Source organism: Sapajus apella, unplaced genomic scaffold (assembly GCF_009761245.1).
Source record: "Sapajus apella isolate SASKATOON/1434 unplaced genomic scaffold, GSC_monkey_1.0 scaffold70, whole genome shotgun sequence".
NCBI classification, from domain to species: domain Eukaryota; kingdom Metazoa; phylum Chordata; class Mammalia; order Primates; family Cebidae; genus Sapajus; species Sapajus apella.
In genome coordinates, this window is record NW_022437010.1 from 10555406 (window position 1) to 10574084 (window position 18679).

The following is an 18679-nucleotide window of genomic DNA, read 5'->3' on the forward strand; positions in this document are numbered from 1 at the left end:
CCTGCTACAACCCAGGCAGCAGGGTCAACCGTACTAGGTACAGGGCCCTGAGCCCAGCAGAAGGGATGCAATTGCCTGAAGCTGTGGCTAATGGAACCACAGTGTTCAGACAGCGATAGCTCAGCCTGGGACATCCAGAGGTTGGTCTGGTTGAAATTCCAACAAGTCTAAAATTCTGATAATTCTAGGGTGATGGCTATAAATGCATAAGGATTTTTTTGGGTACTTGGATGAATAAAAATAAGACTTGGTAAGCACGGAGTCCAGGATAAAGGCAAAATTTTAGCCTGAAAAGAGAATGCGTGTGGCCTCTGCCTGGCCTTTATTAAGTCATCTTTAAAACTAATTTCTTAATTGAGTTACAAGTTCTATCCTATGCGGGTCCAGTTAATTCCTTCTTAAGGAGCTGATAATGAATAATTGTCTGCCAACTTCAAGTGGTTTGTGACTGGACAAAGTCTAATCCTGGACCCCTGGAAAGGCAGGATTCTGAGAACTAAGTGCTACAAGGAATAGGGCCTGGCTGGGAAAAGTTGGTGCTCCGCTGACAGAGCTATTTTTGATTACCTATTGCTTTAGGTCTGGTTGAGGGAAAGAGCTGACTCACGCATGCATATCTGAATAATTTATATAACCCTTCTCAGGCTGTGTAAACAAAAGTGATCACATTAACCTTTTCAAAATTAGAAATAGAAACACTTGCTAATTCCATATATAGAAGGGGAAAATGAAGCAAAGAGAAAATGAGTAATTATCTCCAGGAATGAAGTGCACAGAAAATGAGTAACTATCCTAAGGTTACAGAGAGGCTTGTCCTCTGTAACCTCAGGAAAAGGTTTTAGGAAAAGGTTCTCCTTGAAAGTAACAGGAGAGCTCGACAGGGGTAGGAATAGGGGATGTCATGTGGCAGCCATGGGAGATAAGAATATTTGGGTTAATGAATGTGGAGTCTTGGGACTCATACAGGTACCAAGTATATGGTTAAACCAACCATATATTTGTTGTTATGATGTCCTTCAGTGGGTGAGCCAAACCCTGGCACATCCACATCATGGAACGCTACTCAGCAATAAAAAGGAATAACGTTCTGATATACACAACACTTTGAGGGCATCTCAAGGGAAGCATGCTGAGTGGGAAAACATATCAAAAGGTAACATATTGTATGATTCCATTTATATAACATGTCTGAATGAGAAAATTATGGATATGGAGAACAGGTGAATGGCGGCCAAGGACTAGGGATAGGTGGGGTAGAAGTTGGTGGTGGCTATAAAAGAGCAGCACATGGGATCCCCGTAGGGAACTGCTCTCTGCTTTATATCTGGACTGTGGTGCCTACAGGAGCTGCCCATGTGATGGACGTAAACACACACACACGCACGCACGCACGCAAGCACAGATACACACACACAGACACACGCACACACAAGTAAAGCCAGAGAAATCTGAGTGAGATTGGCAGATTGCGCCAATGTCAATTTCCTGGTTGTGATATTGAACTGTAGTTTTTCAAAATGTTACCAACGAGGGAAACTGAATGAAGGGCATGTGGGATCTGGCTGCATTATTTCTTACAACTGCATGTATAGTTATCTCAAAATAAAGTGTTTAAAAATACTTTAAATATTTAAAGACAAGATGTTAAAAATGAAATCGGAAAGTCTATGAAAGAAAAGTAGATGGCCTAGAAATATCAAAGCTATCTAAAAACACTTTACGATACCCCAACCCTCACATTTAATACATTAAAAAGCTTGCTGGGAACTGAAATACACACACACACACACACACACACACACACACACACAGAGATGCACACATGCACACACAGATTGTGTTCAACAGCAACAGGAAAAAGGTATGTTTTAAAATGTAGGTTTTATTCTTATTCAGGTATGGTGGGGCCAGCAGATCAGGAGATGACTGTCATTGAGAAGATAGTTTGTTATTCACAGTTCTGAAGGGGAGAGGGCAGCACACATCACACACTACATGCCACACCAGCAGCATAGGAAGCCCAGGAGGCAGAGGGAGTGAGGGGAAATTGTGGCAAGAGCCTTTATTGTGGCATCAGCAGGAAGGAACAGAAGATGCAGAGTAATCAAGTTTAGGACTGGGCAGTTTGTGTAATTTCAGTGGGCTCTGGGGCACAGGGCTGTCTCTAGTTGCCTGTTACCTGGCCCTGGGATGATTAGGGCAGAGGGATAGTGGCCTGGAGTTTAAGAGACCATAAAGGAGGTGGTTGGAATGGGGACTTTGGGCTGGTCAGTCTGCAATTAAAAGGTGCACTCACTTTGCTATCTCTGAGAGAGACCATCCCTTCCAGGGTCAGCAAGGCCCTGGATGTCAAAGCATCAGAATGAAAAGACATGCTTAATATGAAGCATCGTTGGGCATCACTGATGAGGTACAGACCCCTTGTCATCCATTGGCTTTCACAGATTAACAAGGTGGGACAAAATATTTGAACGAGAAGCCTTCCTGAGGCTCCCAGTGACCACTTCTTCAGAGCTTGTCGCACTTGATTTTTTTTAACACTAGTATCTTACACAGACATTTATATCTGTATGTGTGTATATATCTTCTTGATCAGCTAGTATGTTTCATGGGCCCAACCTGTGGGTTTACTGATGACCTACAATCATTAGGATAGACCACTTGAAGGACTTTTCCTTTTCCTAGAAGCGGCAATGGGTTTGCTCCAATCCACCAACACAGTTCAAGCAATTATTGATTATCTTAGGCAGCTGGCAATGGGATAGTAACTAGTGGGAAATTTAAGCTCAGAGGATAATGGCTCAAAGGTGTGGATAAGAGACAAAATGGGGAGGGAAATGTTCTTTCCATCATCCATCCAAATTGCTGTCAAATTATGCCAACATTGTCCAATTGCACACCAACGTACCTGTTGTGTTCTCCAAAGAACCTAAGGTAGCAAGTGCAGATTGCTGGGAGTGCTGCTGACACCCCCTCCAAGTGGGTCGGCAGTCATGCCTGGTCGGCAGAGTGGCTGTGTGTGACCAGTGTGAGCCGCGTCATTAAGCCCTCAGGCCACACACATACACAGAAATTACTTGCCTCATGGCTTAGGCTTAGTTTGTTCTGAGGATCATTTCAAATCTTTGCTATTCTATATGGATTTAGTCTTAGAAAATTGAACACTTGTTTACCTAAGCAATGCATCTGCAAGGTATTTGCACATTTCCACAGGATTACGTCCCTTCAACAGCAACAGCAATGTTCCATACTCCCATGGAATGATTATTTACCCAATCCTAAGGAACACATCAGCACAGCCCAGAAAGACGGAGATACCATCATTTGTACTCTCTCCCAACACTGCCCAAGACAACATCCAAAACCCAGATCAATTTCCCTCTGGGGAGCAGTGGCAGATGAAGGAAGTTCCCTGCCTGGCCTCATGTTTCTGTGTGGAGAATTCTCACTGCAGCTCGTGGTCTCAACCTAGACTGGACAATAGTTCACTTGGACAGTTTTAAAAATACTAATGCTTACCCTCACAAACCTCTGTGTCATCCCTTTAGGTGGCCTGGGCATCAGGATTTATGCCCAGTTCTAATGCCCAGCCAAGACTGAGAACTTCAGCCTACTCTCTGCCTGCGGCCCTTACTCCTCCCTGCCTTGGAAGGGAAGCCGAAGGGCCAGATTGGTGAGTTTGCGAAGAAAGAATGGAGCTGGCTCAGCTCAGCATTCCTCTCTGTTTTCAGATCTTCTGCCTGCAGATCAAGGGGACATCTTGACCACCTGGTTGGTTGAGGAGGCCAGCAGTTGGCCAGCAGTGCCTAAGCATGGGTAGATACATTCACTATCAAGCCCTTTGGGGCACAGATCAGTCTCTGTCCACTCCTTCAGTAACATTGCTGACACTTTAATTTCCACCTGATTGTCTCTGTGTCTTATTTCTCAGCTGGTTTCAAGCACAGGGAGGAAAATTATCTTTAAAAAGGTGCTATTTTTTGGCCTTCCCCAAAGGCTCAATAGTTATAATCAAGTCAAGAAAAACATAGTCAATAACTTACTCTTGGCATTTTCCTTTTACAGGACGGAATGGCTACAGTAATAGCAACATTATCATATAGTACTTTCCAATTGGACTCTTAGGCTGTCTAATTTAAATAAAAGGTAATTTTAGAAGTTGCCAGTTCTCCACCATTTGAGGTAGAGACATCTGGAGTAACAAAGTTAGCTTTAAAACCCCTATTTAAGTTTTTAATTCCTACAAGTATAAAATATATTAGAATTTTTAAAACTAAGTGAAATAAATTAAGTTGCTATGCCTAAAAATCCCCAACTGAACCCTGTTCCTATAATCGTTAAACACGGCAGGCTGCCTGCTCAAAGGTAACAGTGCATGGCACCCTGCCCTCTGCCTATTTGCAAGAGGCAAATCTTCATACAAAGCCAGAGACAGACAGCAAAATGCACCTCTTTCAGACTTCTTTTTGTTGTTGCTGTTGTTATTTTTAAGATGGAGTCTTTCTCTGTCACCTAGGCTGGAGTACAATGGCACGAACTCAGCTCACTGCAACCTTCGCCTCCAGGGTTCAAGCGATTCTCCTGCCTCAGCCCCCTGAGTAGCTGGGATTACACGTGCCCACCGCCACACCCAGTTAATTTTTGTACTTTTAGTAAAGACAGGGTTTCACCATGTTGGCCAGGCTGTTCTCGAACCCCTGACCTCAAGTGATCTGCCTCCCAAAGTGCTGGGATTACAGGTAGGTATGACAAACTCCCTTTTAAGCTCCTTTCCCTGACTCCATGTGACCCTGAAAAAGTTACTTCAGGTTTCTGCTTTTCTTTCTTTTTTTTTTTTTTTTTTTTTTGAGACTCTAACTCTGTTTCCCAGGCTGGAGTACAGTGGTGCGATCTCAGTACTGTAACCTCCGCCTCCCGAGTTCAAGCAATTCTCTTGCCTCAGCCTCGGGAGTAGCTGGGACTATAGGCACGTGCAACCACGCCCAGCTAACTTTTAGTAGAGATGGAGTTTTAACACATTGGCCAGGCTAGTCTCAAACTCTCGGCCTCAAGTGATCTGCCCTCCACGGCCTCCCAAAGTGCTGGGATTATAAGCATGAACCACTGCTCCCGGCCAGGTTTCTGCTTTTCACTTCACTTCATCAGAAATCACAGTTCTCATCACCAATGAGTCACTAAGCCAAGTGTCTTTTATTTAACAAAGCAACCTGCAGCCCTTCAAGAGCTCCGGCCTGGACCAACACAGACCCCCACAATAGCTCTACAGGCTCCTAAAGGGCTACAAGTTCCTTTGTTAAACAAAAGGTCCTTGGCTGAGTATGTCAAATTTAGGTGCAAGGAACAGAAACCTACTTCAATGAGCTCAGATAAGTGGCAGCTTATTTTATGTGCACGACTTCGCATAATGTAAGGGGAAAACTGAACTAAATCAGGATAGCCACAGGGATCTCAGCTTCAGGAGTTCATAGATTTTAGGGGTCGAAGGCACCCAACAAATACATCTGCTTATTAGTCTCTACTCAATGAAAAATTTCAACACATACCCAGGTTCAGAGCTAACCAGAAGAGATACAGAGATAACACGACTATTTTCCTTTCTTTCTTTTTTTAAATATTTTTTTAAATTGTACTTTGGGCTTTGGGTACATGTGCACATCCTGCATCCTGCAAGATTATTGTAGAGGTACATACATGCCATGGTGGTTTGCTGTCTCCATTCCCTGCCACCGTCCCCCACCCCAGTCGCCTACATCAGGCATTTCTCCTGGCGTTATCCTTCCCCATCCTCCCCGCCTGCCGCAGTCCCTCCCCTCATCTTCCTCCCACTCCGCCACCTAGCCCAGTGAGTGTTGTTCCCTTCCCTGTTCCCAAGTGTTCTCATTGTTCATCAACCGCCTATGAGTGAGAACATGCAGTGTTTGGCTTTCTGTTCTTGTATCAGTTTGCTGAGAATGTTGGTTTCTAGATTCATCCATGTCTCTACAAAGCCTGAACTCATTGCTTTTTTATGGCTGCATAGTATTCCATGGTGTATATGTGCCACATTGTCCTTGTCCAGTCTATCACTGATGGGCATTTGGGTTGGTTCCATGTCTTTGCTATCTTAAACAGCACTGCAATGAACATACATGTGCATGTGTCTTTATAATAGAACGATTTATAATCCTTTGGGTGTATACCCAGTAATGAGATTGCTGGATCAAATGGAATTTCTATTTCTAGGTCCTTGAGGAATCGCCACACTGTCTTCCACAGTGGTTGAACTAATTTACACTCCCACCAACAGTGTAAAAGTGTTCCTATTTCTCCACATCCTCTCCAGCAGCTGTTCTCTCCAGATTTTTTAATGATCGCCATTCTAACTGGCGTGAGATGGTATCTCAATGTGGTTTTGATTTGCATTTCTCTAATGACCAATGATGATGAGCATTTATTCATAAGTTTCTTGGCCATATAAATGTCTTCTTTTGAAAAGTGCCTAACATGACTATTTTCGTGTTGACAAAAGCTAGGCCAGAGGCTACTGACTGGCTGCATGTGGGGCGACATGGCCTGGCTAATATAATCGTCATTACTTATTAAAGCATTTTACTTTTACAATTATAAATATGCATTTACACTTTAGTGACCGTTACAATTTCAACTTAGAGGACACATAAGGAGATTGCTTTACTTCAAGTTACCTGTCTGAATGATACATATACATGAAAATGAATATTCAAATAGTAACAATAAAGCTGAATAGCTTGCCTTATTTTTAATATAGCCAAGGCTATTAGGTATGATGGCTGTCTAGATAATTGATTACACAGACGATCAGAAATGTCAGAAATGTTACTAGACAGTCATCTTCTATTTGGTGTTCCAACCAAACCAAACTTAAAGGCAGATTTTTGTCTAAAGCTTGAGGCCTAAGTTCTCTAAATTGAAAGCTAGATAGGGAGATAATCAGCTGATGACTAGACCAATAGAATAACACTCTAGTAAAGAGCTTCCGAGTTGTCTAGAGGCCTCCTCCCTCATACCCCTGAAATTTGGTCATTTTATCATGGGTTATAAATAAGGTAAGTAGGGTCAAAGAAAAAATATAAAATCCATCAAATTCTGGCTTATTGGTATTCAGCACTTCTTGCAAAATATTGGAAGGCAAGATAATTAAATAAAAACTAAAATTAGAGATTTCATGGCCAATTATGGATTTCAGTGCTTCTTATTTCCTTTCATTGTAATAAAAATGAAATTGGTTGTATAAGTGCACACCTGGGTTTGGTTATAAGATTTTAAATCTTCCCCACTTGGAAGTACTTCACAACCATCTTTTAAAAAATATTACTAATATGCTTTGCTTGAAACTCTTGGCATCAGTTCCTGGAGGATAAAATTTTAACTATTCTGGCTCATGTGCTAAGAAGTAGCTGAGTACATTCAGAGTGCTGTTGAGTAGTCTGGAGGACCCAAGAAGCATGAACTGAAAAGATCATTATCCGCGGTACAATTGTAGATCGTGTTCAGGTTGCCACAGATTTAGGGGAGAGAAGGATTTCAACATAAACAGAAGAATTTCAATACAAATCTTTGTTTTGATATGTTTCCAATAACCTCGATAGGTGTTTTGAAAGTCTTCCCCTAGGAGAAAACTGTTGTGCCTTTTTATGCATCTCCTCTTTTGGGTATCCTACTTCCTTCTCTATTAAAGGGCTTGAATCTTGACCCTGGCCTCAGACACTCGCCATCAACACTTGATCAAACAGGCTCTCACACCAACAGAGTGTACATTCAAGTGCTGCCTTCCTCAGTTAAAGGTGAACGTGGAATGAAAAGCATTTGGCAAATGTTGTCCAATAGGCCAGCATGTGCGGTATACACGTTCACACTTTTTCAGATTCAAAATTCATGACACACTCCAAGATAGTTTTAATGCTTATGTGAACAATGCTCAGATACACTGCATGTGTTGTAATCAAAATCATATGATGACTGCTTTCCAAAATAGCAATGAGATATCTACAAAGTATTCCCATGTGGAATGGCTTGAAGTCATCATGAAGTTTCTCCATTTCAATAATTCAGGCCTTCAAGGAGTGGAGAGTGTGATATGACTTGGGAAGTTGTGTAACATCAGAATATTTACAGGAAGTAACACAACATCACCTGATACTTCATATTGCATAGACTAAGATTCACAAATGAGCCTACCATTATCCTAAAATTTTAAAGCCACAGAGGTCATTGTTGAACTTCCTGGTAACCAAAATAATTTCTCTACCAATTTATGCTTCACCCCTTCTGTAGATTTCTTTATTAACCATCAATAAGCAAATGTATGCACAATGAAGATGAATGTTGGGTGATCTTACATTTCCCAACATGGGCCAACACAACAAACTTGAAAGTTAGTCAAGACTCAACATCTTAGAAAGAGTTACCTCAGGCTGGTCGCAGTGGCTCACACCTGTAATCCCAGCACTTTGGGAGGCCGAGGTGGTGGATCACGAGGAGATTGAAATTGTCGTGGCTAACACGGTGAAATCCCATCTCTACTAAAAATACAAAAAGCCGGGCGTGGTGGCACGTACCTGTAGTTCCAGCTACTCAGGTGGCTGAGGCAGGGGAATCATTTAAACCCAGGAGGTGGAGGTTGCAGTGAGCCAAGATCATGCCACTGCATTCCGGCCTGGGTGACAGAGCAAGACTCTGTCAAAAAAAAGAAAAGAAAAGAAAGGAAGAGGAAGGAAGGAAGAAAGGAAGGAAGGGAGGGAGGGAAGGAGGGAGGGAGGCAGAGAGAGAGAGAGAGAGGAAAGAAAGGAAGAAAGAAAGGAAGAAGGAAGGAAGAAAAAGAAGAAAAAGAAAAGAGAAAAAAGAAGAAAGAAAAAGAAAGAAAGAAAGAAAAAGAAAGAAAGAAAGAAAGAAAGAAAGAAAGAAAGAAAGAAAGAAAGAAAGAAAGAAAGAAAGAAAGAAAGAAGAAAGAAAGAAGAAAGAAGGAAAGAAAAAGGAAGGAAGGAAGAAAGGTTACCTCATGCTGAAAATGCTTCATAATAAATTTTATTTTTCCAGAGTATTCAACAATGACTGACTATACGAAAGAATGGCACACTGAAAATCAAATGAGCCCTAGAAGGGTGCAATTATTTTTCTGCTTCGGGAATTGGCACATAAAATTCTAAATCAATTTAGGCAATCACTACGGTTGCAATGATGACATTTTTATATTTCTTTATCTTTTGTACTTTCTTAGAAATTTGATGCATCAAAGTCATATTGTATTTCCTCATGCATTTTTTTAGAAACACCTATTGGTTTCCTAATGGAAATAACATCAAACTATGGTAACATTCATCCACTCATTGCAAATACATATTGCTCCTTGACATAAAGAAGATGGGGAGAAAGTTACTCCTTATTCTGATTCTGATCTCATTTGTGAAAAGTGACGGTGTGCAGTAACTCTGCAATCTTGAAAGATGTCATAGTTATACTTGGTCTGCGGTCCTCCTATTAGAGAATAATACATCCCTAGTGACAGTCATGTAACTTGTGATGCCTTCCTGTGAGAGGAGGATGTCCCCGCAGCCTTTGATGCTTAGGAATGGCCCACGACTTGATTTAGGCCACAGAGCATGGCATACCTCTTATCCAAGGTGAACTCTAAGAACTGTTCTATGATTCCCCTCTGCCTCTCTTTCCTTCTTTCTTAAGAATGGTATGTTTCTGATGAAGCTATTCCTTAAACTTATATCCTGGAATGAAAACCTGCAGACAACATGTAATGTAAGTAAGAAATAAATCTTTCTTGCTTTAAGCCCCGAAATTTCAATAGTATTGGTAAATGCAGAATAAACTAAAGAAGTTTAATATAGTAGTCCACTCTTATTCCAAGTTTTGCCTTTTGTTGCCTCAGTTACGCAAGATAAACAAAGAAGGGTGAGTACAGTAAAAGAAAGATATTTTGAAAGAGAGATGAAACATTCACATTACTTTTATTACAATGTATCCTCCTAAGTGTTCTACTTTATTTTTAGCTATTGTTGTTCATTTCTTACCGTGCCCAATTTATAAACCAAACTTTATCACGGTATGTGAGTTCAGGAAAAAGGATGGTCTACACAGGGTTTGATACTGCTGTTGGTCTCAGGCATTCACTGGGGGTCTTGGAATGCATCCCACACGGATAAAAGGCGCAATTGCATACAAAGCAATGAGGTTGAAGATGAGAAGCCCACCCGGTAAAGATGGAAGCTCAGAGGCAGAGGAAGTGTGGCTCTCTAGTGACACTGTCAAGCTCCCATTTCAACCCTTGAACTACCTACCCCTAGAATTTGCAATATATGAGAAAATCAAATGCCATTAGTACTTAAGCCTTTCCCCTTCCTCCTTCATGTCGGCCACCCTGGCAGGGGAGCCTTGCCCCTGCTTCCACGTGCTGCCTCCTCCCTTCTTACCCTAGGCCATTTCTCTTTGCCATCTCTCCCTGGACTGGTTCCTCCTCACCTGCATTTGAGTATCATCAGGCACCACCTCTTCCTGAAAGTGTACACTGACTTGTCCACAGCTGCCTGATCTCAGTCTGCATTTCGTTTCCTGCATAGCTGGGAAATCATCGACAGTACCTTATATTTAACTTGTTTTAACACTTAGCATACTTTGTCCTAATTGTCTGTCTTCTTGCTTGAGCTCAGTATTACATGTAGGTTGAAATCCGTTTTTTCATGATTATTTCATGAATGCATGTTCAGAGAAAATTAAAACTAGTCGATAGAGAGTAAGCTCTGAACTGATAGTACCTATCAAATTACCTAGAAAATGATAGGAGCTTAGTAAATGTTGATTGCAAAATGCATGGTTCCCTGAATGATGAACGGAAGGATGTATCTAGTTCTAGAACAGAGAGGTTGTAGGACAGGCGACTAATGGAAGTCGAATTGAAATGAGAGGTTGTGGTCAGATCACAGAGAGCAATGAAAGTCCTGAAAAGGTGTTTGTTCTCCCATCTTCAGGCAGTGGGTTACCAATCAAAAATTTTGAGCAAGGAAAATCATGTTTCATCCCGCATCTTAGAAAATACTGATGACAATGAAGGGCAGGAACAGGGAAAGGAATGGGCTTAAGACTGTGTTTCTATCATGCCCTGTAGAATTCAGGCTGAGACATTCATTACTCAAACTAGGCTGCTAGTATGGGTTTTTAGAAAGAAGATAACATACATTTAAGATACAGAACTGACATAGCTAAAGACATAAGCTAGTTGTACAAAGAGAGAAGAAAAAGTTGAAGATGAGGCAGGGGTTTCTTGCCTTGCCGGTGGTGGTATTAACCAAGGCCAGACAACAGAGTCATCCTAAAGGATAATGACATCACCCACATACACACTGAGACTGAGGCTCTGCCACGCTGGGGCTGGGAGTGCCGACAGCTGTTAATTAGGAGATGGCAGTGAGTGCTCGCCTGAGGAGAAACTGGGGGAGCAGAAAGATAATCCACTCAAAGACACAAGCCTGGGCGGTCCCTGTGATTTAGGACAGCTCAAGCAGAGGCCCCAGCTGAAACATTTACAAGGAGTGGCCGGAAATGAAGAAGTAAGAGCATGTGGCTTCATGGAACCCAAGGGCAAGAGAGCTTCAGCGAGAAAAGACAGCACTTTCAATGCTTCAAAGAAAGGAAGACACTGACATTGACTTTCAGAGCTCTCTCACATATAGACTTATTTTAATATCAATCCTCAGCATTCCTAGAATCAGACAAATTGATGCTGGGATAAGAGATAAGACTGCAAAAAATAAATTAACATGAAGTTATGTTAATATAAGGTTATCTGTAAACAGAAGATCTTGATTTCTAGTGATAAATGTTTACATTAACTGACTACACAAGTTTACATAAATCACCTAATCCCTCTAGGGTCTCTGTTCATCACCTGCAAAATGAACTAAGTAGTTTAAATAATCATCTGACCAACCACATGGAGCTCTCAAAGTCTATGTACGTCCTGTCAAACTAAAGTTTTCAGTAAATGTGTCCTTATGACTTTAAAGCACAACATCTAATATGTATGACTGTCCACTCTGACTCCTTTATAACTTTATTCTGTAGAGCTGAAGATTTTTTGGTATTAGTCACTAATTTTCTTATGAAAATTCCCAACTCTTAAGCAATGGCCAAATCAAAGCTTAAGTTTGAAAACCATAATAAGACACATATGTGCTTTTAAAAATTGAGAGATGTTTATGAATGTCCTTTTAAAGCCCCATTCCTAAATCACAAAAGTATTTTTGCAAAGAAGGGTGTGGTGTGACATTTATTCACTACATTTAGATATTATTTCTTACATACAAATAGCAGTAATGTATCCAAAAGGCCCAATTATAGCAGGTAAATATTTCCATAAAGAACATCTGGCTTTTTGGCAAGAGGTTGGATGGTTTCACTGATGGTTATTCCATTTCTCCGAGATGCTTCATGCTCTGATGGAGCAAATACATCTATTCTTAGGCTGCTGAATGCTTGTCCCTTTCACCTAGAGCACAATTCTCTTGCCGTGTTTTCTCTCATTCTTATTCTAGTTCTGTTCCTGGCTTCGTGGCTGTGCCAGACTTGAGAGGCAGCTTCTGACTCCCTCTCACGTGTCACACTTTCATCCATACATTTCCTTTATCTCTAAGTTTTATATTTTGCATGAATATGTATAAAACTTTCATATATCAGTTAATGGCTGATATTTCTAATCCCTTATTCTGCTCAAGCCTTATCTATGGCTGTGGGTAGTTTACTTCTATGAATCTGGTTCTGGGCATCAAAATGGCAGAGAGACCACGTGTTGACATCCCCCTTACCCACTCTCAACAATAAACATGCCAGGTTGAGTATAAAAATATTTAAGCCAGCTGAGCCCGGTGGCTCACGCCTGTAATCCCTACACTTTGAGGCCAAGGCAGACGGATCACAAGGTCAGGAGATTGAGACCATCCTGGCCAATATGGTGAAACCCCGTCTCCACTAACAATACAAAAACTGGCCAGGAGTGGTGCGTGTGCCTGCAGTCCCAGCTACTCATGAGGGTGAGGCAGGAGAATCATTTGAACCCAGGAGGTGGAGGTTGCAGTAAGCAGAGATAGTTCCACTGCACTCCAGCCTGGGCAACAGAGTGAGACTCCATCTCAAAAAAAAACAAAGTCTCAAACATAAAGACTTTTATTTTTGAGACAGGGTTTCACTCTCGTTACCCAGGCTGGAATGCAATGGCGCGATCTCGGCTCACCGCAACCTCCGCCTCCTGGGTTCAGGCAGTTCTCCTGCCTCAGCCTCCTGAGTAGATGGGATTACAGGCAAGCGCCACCATGCCCAGCTGATTTTTTGTATTTTTTAGTAGAGACGGGGTTTCACCATGTTGACTAGGATGGTCTCGATCTCTTGACCTCGTGATCCACCCGCCTCAGCCTCCCAAAGTGCTGGGATTACAGGCTTGAGCCACCGCACCCGGCCAAAAAGTCTTTAAGCTAATCTCTATAGCTGGGCATATCTGGGCTTGATGCAGGCTGAAAGTTGGGTCCAGGGTTTCTGCTCCATGTGTCTCCTGGTTCTGGGACACAGGCTGAAGGAGGTAGCACCAGTAGGGACCTGTGGTTCTCTGGCGAGCTTGAGACGCTCAGCCCAGCAATGCAAGTGGAGGTAACGTCTCTGCTTGGACATGGCCAATGCCAGCCCATCCATGTTCCACTGAATGGGAGGAATCAATATTTGTTAACAATAATACATTCTGTCACACTATTTACATATAATGGGAGTGGAGGAAACAAAACTGTTATCATATGTAGATGATATCATCAGTTTCGTGGAAAAGCCAAAAGAACGTAAGTAAATACTAGCCAGATTCCTGGCTCTGAGATTGCTATACAAAAATCAATTACATTTCTGTACAACAGAAACAGTAAAATTTTAAGATAACCACCATCTTCATTAACAGCAAAAACAACAAAAATGCACCAGGGTGTGGGAGTGATCATTCAAATACATTAAACTGGGCATGACTCAATACGGACCAACATAATGGACAGCATCTTAGCACTAGAAAAGGCCCTGCATGATGGCCGTTATCCCTTTGGCTGCTGGAGCATTGGATGCCACAAGGGAGCCTCAAGGAGGTGGTTTTGCGGGACACTCAGTGGCTCTGTGTGGTGGTTACCAGCAGATTTTTAACTTAAAATCATCATAGATATGTTTCTAACAAAATCTAAAATTAATTTGTTTCCTTTGCTAGAAAAATACACATTGAAGACTGTTTAAAATGTACAAGTGACCACTGAAAATAAAAATGTGAAACTTCCAAACATTTAAGAAAATTTTATATCCCCAAAACCCATGGAGAAGACTGATTTTGTCAATGTTTCTTCTAGAAAACTCTCATCCTGATGTTTACATTGTCCTAAAAGCAAACAGGTCAGGAAGGAATTTCCATCTCTTGCTTTCTCTGATTAGGAGAGAAAGAAAAAGTATTTCCCCAGTCCCTTCCTTCAGCAAGCTGTGCCCTTCCAAAATCTGAGGCAGTTTTCTGTTGAACTGACAATGTGTTTGACTTTTGAAAAGCCTCTCTGCCCTATATATTCTAACTCCGTTTTGGTAAGATCAGTCTTATATTTCCACCTTGACCAATGAATGCATGGAAAAGTTTTGGGGGGCAGTCCTTCAGGGGAAGAGAAAGCAATACCCCTCATTAATATGAGCAAGGAGCCTTGTTGCCTGGTTGTGACTGGTGGCCATCTTGAAGCTGTGAGGGAAGCTAGCCAGGGAGAAATGTGGTGCGTGAATGAACGTGGCACAGAGCTGAACATGTCATAGGAGCACTCACCACGGGCAGACAGGAGGAGTCACATGGTTTCTTATGCTGCTGTGGGTTGCCGAGGAAAATCCTTCTCCAAGCCAACCTGTACTAATGGCAGGACTGGGTGAATGTCCAGCCATGGCGGGCAGAGAGAAACTGAGCTACCAGGATAGAGCAATCATAGCTTACGCCTTGGTGCTGGGCATGCCACCGTCCCTGTAACATTTCATTTCTGCTAACAAAAATGAAGACCGGCTGGGGAGTGGATGAACGGTCTCTGCCCTCTCTGTTGGAACCCTGACCTCAGGAGACTGAGCTAGGCCCAGCACTCTTAGGGCTACTCTCATCCTTCCCGGCATCACAGTGAGCACCTCTAACCACCTCTCTCACTGGGTGTCCAAGGATGCCTATACTCAAGTAAACAAAAAGCTTAGTGGAAATGAAAACACAAATGAGAGCTGGCTGAACCTGAGTTATGTAGTAATTCTTAGCTAGCAGCACTTCAGGGCCATGCTGCCCAGAAGCTCAGCATCCTCCAGGCCATGCACCTCCTTCCCCATCAGGTGGCCATCTGGAACGCCTGGCCTGCAGCATCCCTTCCAGTGCCTGGTGAATATGAAGGCTGAGAATCACAATGGCATAAACCCTGGAGCTCATCCAGAAATGCCTCATCTGCGACATACTCGGTAAAGAGCAGTGAAGCATTTGGTCAGAAACATGGAGACACCGGTGACTTTGGCCTACACAATGGCCAGTGCCTGCAGTCTGTCCCATCGATGGGACTCTCATGCCTCCGTTGTTTGCCATTCCTGAGCCATCTCACCAGCAGACCCTAAGAACAGTTCACAGAGTGTTTCTCTCACTGGCAGCATTAAACTTCCCATGAACGTCTCCAGATTCTGACAGCAAGCTTCCTGTTACATGGTGGCCACATCATTGCAGAAGTTAGGCCCTTGTTAGAAGCAATGAGTGTATAATATGGATTGCTGAAAACAGAGTTCGTGATGTGGCAGCCTTGAGGAAAAACTGCACAAAATTAAATGAAAAAGAAAAGTATGAAATAAAAGTGATTAAAAAAAAAAAGCAAAAGGAACTCTCAACAACTGATCGACACTTGGACATTTTCTGGTGAAGTTACTTATCTTCAAAAGAAAGGGAAGAATCCTATGATGATTCAGGCAGGAGTTGGCTTCATACAAGGGAGAAGTTGCAGGTTGACTCTACCTTTTCCCTATCTACAGTTAGTGCCAGAAGACAATGAGGAGAAAGCTGTGCAGTGATGCAGCGGGACGCAGGCACAGAGTCCACTGAGTGTCAGCCCAAACCTACGGTCCCATCTAACTACAGCTACGGGAGTGAAGGCAAGGGCTGCAAGGCCTTGACTTAGAAAAATAATCATGTCACTATCAAAGATCGGAAGCTGAAAATAAGATAGGTGAAGGTATAGAGTTGACCTAATTTCTCCATATTTTAACCTGATTCCCCGTTATTAATAAACAGATCTAAAAGAAAAAGAAAAAGAGAGAGAGAGAGAAGGAAGGAAGGGAGGGAGGGAGAGAGGAAGGAAGGAAGGAAGGAAGGAAGGAAGGAAGGAAGGAAGGAAGGAAGGAAGGAAGGAGAGAGACAGAGAGACATAAAGAAGGAAGGAAGGAAGGGAGGGAGGGAGGGAGGGAGGAAGGAAGGAGAAAAAGGAAGTTGGTCCACATCTACAGGCGTGGAAGGACAACAATAAGAGATAGGTTATAGATAGATGATAGACAGGTAGATAGATAACATATAATAGATAGACACATACATAGATAATAGAAAATGGATGGATAGATGATGGATAAATAGGAGATGAATGGATAGATGACAGATAGATGGATACATAGATAATGGCGAGATAGTTGGATACATACAAAATTGTAAGTGAAAAAGCAAAGTGCAGGGCCATAGGCACAGCATGATGTCATTTTTGTAAAAACAAAATTAGACTTTGATATGCACAGAAATGACTCTGGAACAATATACAACGAATGGTTTCAAACTGCTAACAGTTGCTACCTCTAGAAACTGGAATTAGATCAGTGTACAAAACATGTCCACATTTAACTTTATATGCGTATACCTTCATGTGTATTTGAACATTTTCAGCCTAAAGTTCCAAAAGTTAAGTATCCTCCCATAATACCAAATGATGATACCGGTCCACGTAAGGCTTGTAAGGCTTGTTTCTCATCTGATAGATGTGTGGACCCATGATTACCTTCTATGTTCATTTGTCATCCCATTCACCTTTCCCTACGGGCAGCCCTTCTAACATGTTCAAAATACATCCATCCTCATGCTGTGTTTTTAATTTATGTAAACAGTACTGTGTTACACACTCCGTTCTTGCCTTTCAAACTCAGCACTGTGCCTTCCTGCGGTCCACACTGCAATGCCTGTGGCTTGTATATTGCCTCTGACAGCCCTTGCACTCCCTGCTCATGACCCAGGAACGGACGTCTGAGTCCCCGCTCCCTACCTCCTCAAACAGTGTCACACAAAAAAAGCCTCACACCTGTTTCGCATGGAGCTAGGTGTGATTGCTTTGGTATAGAACCCCAGGAGCAGAGCTGCTGTGTACATCAGTGCATGCATATTTCATTTAACGAGGCACTGGTTGACATTTCACATTTACAATAAAATACTAAAAGAGTGTTCATGTTTTTAAATTAAAGAAAACACTTTAAATTTCTGAAAAAAGAAAAAGATTTGATTTATGGAAACTTGAAAAAAAATTAAGCTATCACTCATTTTTTATCACAAAACACTCATGCCATGTACTACAAAAATGAAAATGTTCTCTAGTGAATCATGATTTTAGAAAGAGAACATATTTCTCTCTCTTACAGCTGCATGTTTCCTGGTAGGGAAGGTAGTGAGAAGTTGAATTCAGGTTACACCCAGTGCGGCCCAGGAGACTTCAGTTTTGGCACCCGTGGCGTTACCTGAGGACGTCAACTGGGCCTAGAGAATGAGACATTTATCCAGGTCGCATGCAATGACGAAGAGTGCTGAATTAGAACATATTTGGCATCAGTATATGCACAATTGTCTTAAGTTGTTTTACAGTGTAAAAGCTCAAATACCGAACAGGCTGGTTCAAAACTGGACATCTGGCAGCTCCAGGAAGTTCAATTTTCTTCCTTAGAAAAAAATCACATCTGGGCTTGGTGGCTCATGCCTGTAATCCCAGCAATTTTGGAGGCCAAGGCGGGCGGCTTGTCTGAGCTCAGGAGTTCGAGACCAGCCTGGGCAACATGGTGAAACCCTGTTTCCACTAAAACACAAAAAAATTAGCAGGGCGTAGCAGTGAGCGCCTGTAGTCCCAGCTACTCAGGAGACTGAGGCAGGAGAATCGCTTGAACCCAGGAGGCAGAAGTTGCAGTGAGCCTAGATCACGCCACTGCACTCCAGCCTGGGTGACAGAGCGAGACTCGGTCTCAAAAAAAAAAAAAAAGAAAAAGAAAGAGAAAAAAAATCACATCTACAAGTATTGTATGTGCAACAACTCCCAGGTTACATTAGGGCAAGTTGTGGCACATAGAATTGAAAAATAAAGTAGAAAACAGATAACATTGCCCTGGCTGAATGCTACTGTGAGGGGAACACTGTGAATGATTAGACAGTGTTGAAAACCACAATTGTTTTGCAATTTGTAGTATAAACATACTATATAACATCCTGTGAGGAAAAAATGGCTTCTGTAGCTCTGTTTCATGAACTTATTCATAATTAAACTATTTCTGCTTCCGAATGGTTCTCCTAATCCTGGCTTCCAAATGTCAGTGTATCTTTCTTTCTGTTCTCTCTGAGCACAGATTCTGCCTCTGCCAACGA